This window comes from Peromyscus maniculatus, chromosome 11 (assembly GCF_049852395.1).
Source record: "Peromyscus maniculatus bairdii isolate BWxNUB_F1_BW_parent chromosome 11, HU_Pman_BW_mat_3.1, whole genome shotgun sequence".
Classification (NCBI taxonomy): domain Eukaryota; kingdom Metazoa; phylum Chordata; class Mammalia; order Rodentia; family Cricetidae; genus Peromyscus; species Peromyscus maniculatus.
Genome location: NC_134862.1, coordinates 72,583,622 through 72,595,681, shown reverse-complemented (window position 1 = coordinate 72,595,681; position 12,060 = coordinate 72,583,622).

The following is a 12,060-nucleotide window of genomic DNA, read 5'->3' as shown; positions in this document are numbered from 1 at the left end:
GTATGTCCCTTATCTTGGTTGCGATGGTGGCTTTGGCATATATATGACTACAAATTTATCAAAGAATAAACTTGAAAAGCAGGTCTCTTATTATATATTAATTAACCAAAACTAAAGGTTAATTTTTTTTTCTGGGGCTAAGTTAAGGCATTGTTTATAATAAAGATTATATTAGTGAATACTTACATTAAAATAAAATCAAAGGATTTAAAATAGTTATACACATATATATAATTTAGCTACATACATAGATAACATTTATATACATATACATGCACATTATTATCTGTTTATATAATATCTATAAAATACAAGTATATTAATAGAAGTAAGATACACAAAAATTACACTACCTGCTTATAAGACTTTTTAATAAAGCTACACTTACTATGGCATTGTCAAATAATAAATGTATATGTAAATGAAGCAGAATTGGGAGTTTAGAAACAGAGCAGGGACAATAGGGTCAAGCTTTGTTGTTGTCAATGTTGTGTAAGTGTTGGCCATGGTGACAAGACATCTCATCAGAGAATATAGAACTTTAGTCAACAAATGTTACTGGAACACCTAGATATCCATGCAAAAATGAACAAAATATAATAACCATTATTTTCTTTATGTAAAAACATTAACTCAAAATGTATCATAGACCCTAACATGCATAAAAATTGACACACTTCTAGAAATATATGTGAGAAAATTCTTCGGAACCTTCAAGTAAACATAGATACATGTGAATGAACACACACACACACACACACACACATTGTGTGTGTGTGTGTGTGTGTGTGTGTGTGTGCACATGCACATACACACAATGACACATTGGAACTCATTTTAATTAAAAACTTTCACTCTGAAAAAATTATTAAGAAAATTATATAAAAAAATGGGAAAAAAAGGGAAGATTGCTCAGTGGTAATTGCATTGGCCATCAAGACTGATGACTTGAGTTCAATCCCCAGGACCCACACGATAGAAGGATAGAGCTGACTTCTTCAAGTTTTCCTCTGGCCTCTACATTCAAGCAGCAGCATGTGTGTCTGCACAATACACATGTACACATACATAGAAACACAAACATATATGTGTGTGTATACAAATTAACCCAAACTAAAAGTATATATTATATAATATACTTTATATATATTACATATTTAATATTTTTTAAAGAAAAGGGCAAGCCATAAACTAGGGGAAATAGTTTCAAGTAAATGAATAATATGGCACATATATAAAATAAGAACACTTGTCTGTCAGTGATAATGACATTTTTAAATAAGCAAAATATTTGAACAGATACTTCATCAAGTGGATTTGCAGATGGCAAATGAAACACTTAGCAGTGCTCAGGATTATGAGTCACTAGGAAATGCAAATACACATCCACCAGAATGACAAACATTTTGAAGCCCACCTTTCCAAGTTTTGGAAATAAGCACGTGGGGCTCCTGAGTTGCTGGCAGGATGTAAAGTTACACAGTCACTCCTGCATGTTAGCCAAATAACTTGCATAGTTAAGCATGCATGTACTTACCTCAACTCAGCAAGTCCAGTGTTTGTCTTTCCTTAAAAGAAATAAAAATGTAAGTGCACTCAGAGACTTGAACTCATCTGTTTAGAGCAGTTTATTTCATGCTCCCCTGTGGGAGCCCGTTCTCGGGTTCCTCGTGGCTTTACCCAGCAGGTCCGAATAGAGGATGATCCAGGACCACAGTCCTGAGTGCAGGTGTCTGAGATGGTCTGCACTTGGCTGTACTGGGGGAAAAGGTCTTTTGCTCCACCCCTTGGCGTCTCTATAAAAACCCTGGGCCAGATACAGTCCGGGCCTGTTGGAATAGGTTCCAGGCCCTCTCGAGGCTATCCTTTATTTTCTATCTGTTTATCTCTGCAACATTCTCCGCTATAAATCCTTCTATCTAATATTTCCTGCTGATCGCACTCAAGAAAACTCTGGGAAGCTGTGGGGGTGGTGGGTAAACACCCCACACTCCCCAAACTGGAAACAGCCCAAATTTCCACCAAGTATTTTAATTCAGACTTAATTTAAGAAAAAAAGAAATGTGTCCTGATCCAAAGCCTAAGTTTGTGTCTTCTTCTCCCACTCATAGTCATAACCAAATGCACTGATGATCAGTTCAAAATTTTGCATCTGAAGATACCCATGCAGGGTCATAAACCCACACACACAAAGGAAGATGATGCTCCCCGGGTTTTACTTCTCAGCACTTTTTGACATGTAGTACAATGCTGAACACAATACAAAGTTAACATCTTCCAAACAAATGCAATCTCCACTTAGATTTTATAACCAGATTTTCCTGGGTCTCATTCTGATGTCTATTTTTTAAAAAGTAATGTTTCTCTTTGAGAATTTCATGAATCACACAGTGTTTTGACAGTTCCTGTTCCTAACTCCTCTTGGATTTGACCCCCACTTCCTCCCAGCTCATGTCAGTTTGACACCATGTCCATTTAGTAAAGCAACAGCAGTGTACACATCTCTTGTGCCTAGGGCCCACCTTTACAGTGTCAGGCATAAATTCCTTCCTGTGGAGTGAGCCTCAGACCCAATCAGGATAAAGCTGACTACCTCCAGAAGAGCTATACCACTACTGTAGGCATAGCTTGCCTGGCAGGTCAATATTGTAGCTCATGGGTCCACTAGATTACATCATTGATGGCTTTCCTCCCTGTCCCAACAGCTTTCAAAACATCTTCTGGCACTATGACCTCTCTTCAGTGGGGAGGAAGCCTCCAGCTCAGACGGTCCTCACATCTATCTTGCATCTGAACCACATGTTGTCTTCAGCCCACTAGTTGAACAGTGCCCTAGCACTAAATGAACATCTGTATCACTAGTTCCGAGACCTAGAGGAAATATTAAATCTTTAATGGATGAGCATGACAGGTCTTCCAATCTTCTGGTTTCTTTCCCAAGTTCTTAAGGTTTATCATTTCCATTGTGGATGTCTCTCACTTTCTTCATTAGGTTACTCTATGGTGTTATATTTTCTTGAGGCTATTGGAAATGGGATTTTCCCCCTGGTTTATCTCTCAGTATTTTTGACATTGGTATATGAAAACTAATTTTGTATACACATTTGTATCCTGAACCCATTTGCTGACTGTGTTTCTCACAGGAATTTCAGGTGGTATCTTTCATATTTGGAATTATATCATCTGCAAACTGGGATACCTTGACTTCCTCTCTTCCTATTTTATTTCCCCTTGTATTAAATTGTATTAAATTTTATTTTCACTGTGTATTGAAGAGTAGAAAGAGTAGACATCCTTGTCTTGTTCATGATTTTAATCAGATTGCTTCAAGATTTTCTCCATTTACCATAACTTTTCTTGGGACCTTATGGCATTCTACTTTTATTATTTTGAAACATATCTCCTGCATTACTAGATTCTCCAGGATTTTATCACAAAAGGCTGTTGCATTTTGTCCTTTTCTGCATTCATTGAGATAATCATGTGACTTCTGTCTATGATTTAGTACATTTATTTAGTTGAACTATCTTTGAGTTTATGGAATAAAGCTAATTTGACCATGGTGAATAATCTTCTTTGATGATTTCTTTATTCAGTTTGTATTTTTGTTTGAGAACTTTAGCACCTACTTTTATTTGTCTATAATTTTCTTTGGGGTTAGGTTTTTAATCTACTTTGGGTATTAGAATACTGTAGTAAATGTAGAATACTTTGTAAAAGAGGGCTGGCAGTGTTCCTTTGTTTTCTCTTTTATGGAATAATTTGAGAAACACTGGTTTTAGTTCTTTCCTAAGTTTTGGTAGGATTCTGCAGTGAACCCATCTGGACCTGGGCTTTTTATAACCATGGGAGCTTTTATTATTGCTATAATCTCATTATTTGTTTACAGGTCTGCTTAAATTATTGATTTCATCTAGGTTTAAGTTTGGTGTGTCAAATGCACCCAGAAATTTATTTTTTAAAGTGTTTCAATGTACTGGTTGGAATATGGGTTTTTAAAGGTATGCCTTTATAACTCTCTAATTTTTTTTATATCTATCACATTGTCCAATCAAATCACCAATTTGAGTCAATTGGGGCTTCTCTTTCTTTTTGTTTACTTGGCTGAGGGTTTATCCATAATGTTTATCTTTTAAATGAACAAATTTTCCATTTCTCTGCTTATTTATATTGTTTTTGTTGTTGTTGTTTCTGTTTCATCAATTTCTGCCCTGGCCTTAATTATTTATTCCCATCATTTGTTATCAGTTTGGTTTGTTCATATTTTTCCAGAGTCTTAAAGTCTTTATTTATTTGAGTTCTCTCTGATATTTTAATGCAGGCATTTAAAGTTATAAACATCCTTATTAGGACTGCCTATATTATATCCAGAAGTTTTGACATGTTGTGTTTTTATTTTCGTGTGTGTGTGTGTGTGTGTGTGTGTGTGTGTGTGTGTGTGTGTGTGTGTATTCGGAAGGCACACAGTAACTTTAGGTATATTCCTCAGGATCCATCTACCTTGTTTTTCTGAAAGTGACTCTCTCACTGAGTCTGGGCCCAACAATTAGGCTAGAAGCTAGCTGGCTACTAAGGTCCCGAATGTGGCGATCTCCATCTCCCCCAGGTAGAATTACAAGTTCAGTTTGTTGTTGTTGGTTTGTTTGTTTTAATACAAGTTCTGAGGACTGAGGTTAGGTTTTCATGCTGGCAAAACAAGCACTTGACCACCTGAACTATCTCCTAGCTATTCAGCTGGCCTGCTTTTCTTTCTTTTCTCCTCCTCCTCCTCCTCCTCCTTAATTTAAGATGAATTCAGTTTGGTTTTCCATCATTGCACAAGCAATACACAGCTGGTAAGTAACTAAATCTACAAGACCTATCCAAAATCAGTTTCCAATGTTCTGAGTTAATTACATTATAAACTGGGTGTGGTGTGTTTCACAAGCAAAACTGAAATGAAGTAAAATAATATCATTATGTGTTAGAATAAGAACTTTAAGACTTCAATGTTTCATCATTGAAAGTAATTTGTAAGAGAAATAGGTGAGAGGGAGAGGCAGGGTGGCTTGGGTGAGGGAGGCAAGCTTACTTGGAGGTCTTGGGTGATATCTGCACTTTGGTGATAGTGTAGCCTCTGGAGAGATGGCTTTATGAAGTGTGAGCTTCCCCTCCCTCACACAAAGTGTGGAATGCTGTCTTGAAGTTATCCTGGATATTATAAATGCCTTCCCTCCCTAGATTTCTCAATCACATCTTTCTTCTTTATGATTAAAGTAAGATCCTATAACAATATAAAATCTTAGTAGGAGGCACTAAGTACCCGCTTAGCTGATGGATGGCTTTTAATGCAATGAAATTTAAAACTACATGGAGAAATCTGTAGTGGGTGGTGACCTTTGAGAGGTGGTGTTGAAATCTGGTTCATGATTAAAGCAGGGTGTGGTTCAAAGGGGCAGAGATGGAAAATTCTCTTTTGGCAACTTAGGAGAGATGTAGGGTCAAACCGTTGAAACAGCTACACACATCTGTTGCCAGAAGAGAAAATTTAAAAACTTAGCAGCAGCCTTAGGCCAGAGCAAGAGCTGTGGGAAGTGCTTAAGGCCTGATTTCACTCAGTTGTGTCAATGATGCCCGCTAATAGGAATAGGTTTCCAAAGTAGATTCAGGAGGTAAAAACTTGTCTGGATAATCAGGGAAAGGCTAGGTTTACAGTCAGCATCATCAAATCCATGCCTTTGCTCTTATCCCTTAATGACAAATCATCTCTGTTGCCACCTCTAACCTGGACCGTGGACAGATGTTTATCTGGCCCTTTTCGTGTGCAGAATCCCGCCCCCCTCCCTCCATGACTCTGGTATGTCGAAGTCCACGTTGTGGAAAATCATGTGTTTGTGACAGACTTTACACCAGAGAGAAGAGCTCTGTTCTTCCTAGAGATCTCTGGGTTGTTCCAGAGAATGTGTATCTTCCTCACTTGGCTTCCAAATAAAGAGAAAGAGACCTCATTTAACTTTTGAAGAAAAACAACAGCCGTAATTTTCTAACCCTGATAAGGAAGCTGGGGATTTTTTTCTACCCCCTTCCCCACACCCTCCTGTGGCGAATATTTTCAAGGGCTCTAAAATCTAAGAGATCTATAAACTCAGTATGTGGCAGAACTTATCAGCATGTTAAATAATGATCCTGATGAAGGGCCAGGCGCACAGTGGTAGAGTGCTTGCTTAGCAAGTCAAGGCCCAGCATTGATGACCAGCACAAATGTCTCAAAATAAACTATTTAAGGTTAGTCCAGTATCTCTAAAAAATGTGGCATGAGTTTTATTTGGAACGGCTAGTATCACCTCAGGGGACAAAATTTAGAAAACAACAAACCAGAAAACTTCTCAGGAGGCACGAATGCCATAATGAACATGATTAGAAATACCATTGTTGGCCAGGCAGTGGTGGCGCACGCCTTTAATCCCAGCACTCCAGAGGCAGAGCCAGATGGATCTCTGTGAGTTCAAGGCCAGCCTGGTCTACAGATTGAGATCCAGGATAGACACCAAAACAACACAGAGAAACCCTGTCTCGGAAGAAAAAAAAAAAAGCAAAACAAAAAAGAAATGCCATTGCTGTGTTGGGGCCATGGCTCAGTGCTAAGAGCACGTGCTGTGTAAACATGAGGATGTGAATGCCAATCCCCAGCAGCCATGTAAAAACGGTCAGGTATGACTGCACATGTCATAACTTCAGTGCTGAGGGGCAGAGACAAGTAGAACCTGGACAGCCAGCCTAGCCAAATCTGACACAGCAAATTTCAGATTCAGGAAGAGACTCTACCTTCAGAAAATAAGGTGGACAATGATATAGCAGAACACCTGACCAAGACCCAACATTCTCCCTTAACCTTTGCAAGCATATGTGCAGACATATTTACACAGCGCTCTCTCTCTCTCTCTCTCTCTCTCTCTCTCTCTCTCTCTCTCTCTCTCTCTCTCTCACACACACACACACACACACACACACACGTACACACGTACACACACACATGCATGCACACACACCCCATACACTTACAAATTCAAAGAAGTGATATTATTTTATGCTATGGTAAGGATTATTGGTTTTCTTATAGACCTTTCATCTCCCTGTCTAGAATGGAAGGGCTCTCCAAGCTAGGACCTCTTCATATTTACTCCCCTGCCTCCACGAAACTATGCTTCCTTCCCCAAAACATCAAGCATGGACAAAGCTATCAGCCCAAAGTCCTGGACATACGGAGACATTTCAACTCTGGATCTGAGGGATTTCATTTGTAATTCTAGAGGAATTACTGGCTTAAAGTCATACAGAAATGTTTGCCTTTTATAGTTGAGTTGAAACTGAAAATAATTTAGATTTCCAAGCACAATCATAAGCTATATCAAAGTGGGTTAAGGAAAGAAAACATACATTAGAAAGTTACATTCCTAGTCACAGAGCGCATGGTTATAAGTGCTGTGCCAAGATCAGTGCACTGTAGGCAACAGCCTGTCAGTCATAATACAGGGACCCTTTGAGGGGGCTTGTGAAAACTCACAGGTCCAGGAACTCCGTTGCAGACTCGTCAGACTTTTTGAAACTTAGAACCCATGGTATGTGCAAATTTGTCTTTCTTCTAAGTTCCTAAATGGCTCTGTACCAGTTGGAGTTTGACAGCATCTTTTCTAAATGCATGTTCAGTGCGTTTGAAGAAAATTGTTCCCCATGTCCATGTGGGGGAAAGAATTGCCTTAAGAGAGAGCATTTTTATCCCAATGTTGCTGCTTCTTGGTCCAAAAGTATTTTGGGAAGTGCTCCTTGTGTGTTGCTCTTGGGGGCCTCTAGCACATTCTTTGGTATCTGCTCAGTGGTGCAAAGATTCACTTTGAGAGTGGATTTGTATGTTAACAGCTGTCACAATCATTTAGAAGCATGCCTGGTGAATGAGGAAAATGACCAAGCGGGGTAACATGGTTTGGGGGTCCTAAATAGGGTGTGATTATGAAATGAATTAAACTAGTTTTCTTGGATGCTCCTCAGAAAAGATGAGTTAAGTATAATAAAACATATGGACACTTTCACGAACATGGTGATGGGTCATAATAAAAATTGTTAAAATACTGCATTTGGCCATGGAAACAAGTTTTTTAAAGTTCTGTTTTCTAGCATTCCTGAAGACATATTTATGCATGGCTCTGGTACAAGAAACATGTACACACAAACATTAATTCAGCATGGCATCTCACATTTCATCCATACTGATGTGCACTTTTTAGCAGAGATCTTTTCAGAAGAAGATTATGAAGTTTTAAGCCTATGAAGGGAGCTAGAGGCCAGACTGGAGGGCACAGGGGATGGGGAGGCTGTGAACTGCATCCCCAAATTTTGAATAACACTTTCACTTGGCTGTTGTTGCTTGGTCAGATATAAATCCATTGTTTAAAATGCCTATTAGCTTTGTGCTGATTATTGTTTCACCCAGGGCTGCTGCTTTGGCTTCTGATCCCTTTGGGAGTTGGAATCATGGTGGCTCTAACAGGTGGTTATTTGTGTCTCTGAGCCCAGATGCACATTTTTCTGACGCCGAGGAGAGAATAGCAGTGATCAGTCATCATTGAGCCAGGTTATGATTTGTTAGACTGAGGGATTAAGGTCCTTTATGTTTCTGGACAAATTTACAAAAATAGTTGAATTTTTAAAAATTCAACAAAGATTTCTCCCAGTTAAAGTTAATATGAGGAGGCAGGGGAGGTGGCTGGGTGGCAAAGATCATTGGCTGCTCTTCCAGAGGACCAATCTTCTATTGCCAGCACCCACATGGATGCTAATAACTGGCTTTTTCTGGTTCCAGGGGATTGGATGCCCTTTTCTGGCCTCCATGGGCCCTGTTCATGGTGCACAGACTTATGTGTAGACAAAATACCAAGACTTATAAAATAAAAATGAATAAACCTTTAAAATCTACTTTTAAGACTGTGTGTGTGTGTGTGTGTGTGTGTGTGTGTGTGTGTGTGTGTGTGTGGTGATTGTATTCATGGTTGCATGTGTCCGGTGTGCTAATGGAGCCCTGAAGCTGACCTTCAGCATCCTCCTAGCTGCTCAGCATTTTATTTACTGAAGCACAGTTTCTCCTTGAACACAGATCTTACAAATTACAGCTGCCTGGCTAGCCAGCTTGCCCGGTGGATGCCCTGTCTTTGCCTCTGATGTGCTGAGATTACGAGCAGCCTGCAGCCTGACTATTCAGCTCTTTACCTGGTACTAGAGACCCAAACTCAGGACCTGACCACTTGTATGGCAAACCTTTGTTTACCCCCAATTTTGTGACCATTACTAAAAGTTACTTCAGTTTTCTTAGCCTTCATTGCATCCTCTGTAAAGTGGATATAATACTGAGTTTGACCTCAAAGTTATTATTTCCATTATCATTGTGTGTTGCATACTAAAGTGATAAAAATGTCAGCTATTGTTACTGTAATGTAAAATAGTGAAGTCATACTGACGTGTTTGAATGATAGTAGCTATAATAGTGTTTCCTTTTTGAACTTACTGATGAGAATGTCTCTAATCACAGCACACAGGAAAATTGTAAATTTAACACCAGGCCAGGCTACTGTCTTAGGGTTTTATTGCTGTGAAGAGACACCATGACCACAACAACTCTTATACAGGAAATATTTAATTGGGGCTGGCCTACAGTTTCAGAGGTTTAGTACAGTATTGTCACAGCAAGAAGCATGGCAGCATCCAGGCAGACATGGTGCTGGAGAAGGAGCTGAGAGTTCTACATCTTAATCCACAAGCAGCAGAAGGAGACAGGCACACTAGGCCTAACTTGAACATAGAGGTCCTCAACGCCCTCCTCCATAGTGACGCATGTCCTCTAACAAGGCCGACTTCAACAAGGCCACATCTCCCAATACTGCCACTCCCTATGGGCCAAGCATTCAAACACATGATACTATGGGGGCGGTTCCTATTAAAACCACCACAGCTACTACATACCATGTTCCTGTCTCAATAAACAAAATACAAGACAGACACACCTTTAATCCTAGTACTCAGAAAGTAAAGGAATGCAGATCTCTGTGAGTTTGAGGCCAGTTTGATCTACATAGTGAGATCCTGTCTCAAAAAACAAATGAACAAATAAATAAGTAAATAAATAGAAAAATAGAAAAACAAACAAACAAAACACCTTACTGATGAAATGGGAAGATGATTTAATTAATAATCTTATTGATTCTGCCTAGGCTGGCAGTGTAGGCAAAATGACAAATTCTCAGTTTTTGAGTAATCATTAATGTATTTTCTTTTACTTTGAATACACATTATTAAGAGCATGGGTCACTGTGCTAACTTCGACTTTCTGATCAAGGTTCGCTCACACATTAAAAAGTCAGAGACTTGCTAAGGCTTTAGTCAGTGCTTTCCTACTAGGGAAAAAACAGTCAAGTCATTAAATGTAGCCTTATGTGTTAAACAATCTGCGCAAGAGTCAAGGATTGCTCATTGTATTTGCAACCAATAAAAATAACCCGGGATACAGAAAGATAACATAGGCATTCTGTATTCTAAGCCAGGCACACTTTTTAAATTCCAATTTTGAAGGTCAAATATAGTTTAGTAAGCCTCTTGTTTCTGTTTTGTCTCTTCTATTCTTTCTCCTTCCTGCTTTCTTTCTTTCCTTCCTTCTTTACTTTCTTCCTCCCCTCTTACCTTCTTTTCTCCCATCATTCCTTTCTCTTTACCTTCCTCTATATATATCTTTTTTTTTTTTTTTTTTTTTACCCCTCTGTACTTCTTGGCTCTTACTAAAGCATAAGGGGAAACCTGCCAAAATATTCTGAGTAGGGTGACTCTCAAGGGTACTTCTTGTCACGCAGGAAGTACTAGGGAGCTTGTGAAATATCCAATACAAATTTTATTTTGCAGACTCTAGAGGTTCGCATCTGGATACACATCTGCATTTTCTGGGTGCTGGGCCAAACTGAAACGTTCAGTTTATCCATTGCTAATAAACATGTCAGCAGTTTCTTTGCTCTCACATCTGTTGTGAAAAATGTTATCTTTCCTGAAGTATATTTATTTTGTCTTTAATACCAGCTTTCATGGGTTTCAAAATAAAGATATGCCTTCACTTAAAGTCAATAGCATATGCAGGAAAGTGCCTCATAAGAGTGATGAGATAAATTGAAGATGCAGACTGTATCTGGGGTCCCAAACAGGAAGTCAGCCTAAGGAAAACTGATGACTCCCAGGGAGGGCATACCAGTTGAAACAACCCGCCTCTTCAGGCTCAACACAAAACTTTTTCAAGACACCATGTATCATAGGAATTCAATAGGATGTTTTAAAAATCTATTTTCAACTGTTTCATTACTAAGGCTGTCTTCAGTCAAGCTAATAACTTCCTTTCCCAGGGTAACAGTCTCAAAGTGTGTTCCCTTCTAACTCTGTATTGTCCACAATGCAGGTCCTACCTGGTTTTTATTGATATTGAGGCTATTAGAAGATCAGTTGAGGCTTTATTAGACAAGATGCCTGACAAATAAATTTATGCATTATCATATAAGTGACAAATAGCTTTCCACTCCTGTGGAATTATTTCATCGTCAAGAATTTTATTTCAAGGAATCATTCCATTCTCACCTCTCCTTGTCCTTATTTTTCCTCACTAATACTCAAACATCTCAAAATATTTAATCAATGGGGAATGCTCTTTCTCTCACACAGACAAGGAAATATGCATATTGGAAATCACCACTGTGTAGATGTGGTGGATTGAATAAAAATGGCCTCCTCAGCTCATATAATGGAATGCTTAGTCACCAGGGAGTGGCACTATTTGAAAGGATTAGAAGGATTAAGAGATGTGGCCCCTCTGGAGGAAGTGTGTCACTGTGGTGGGGTTTGCAGTTTCAGAAGCCCACACCAGGCGCAGAGTCTCTCTGCCTATGAATCAAGATGTAGCTCTCAGCTAAGGATCCAGTTCCACACCTGCTTCCTGCCATTGTGATAATGGACTAAACCTCTGAATTATAGGCAAGGGCCAAATTAAATGCTTTCTTTTGT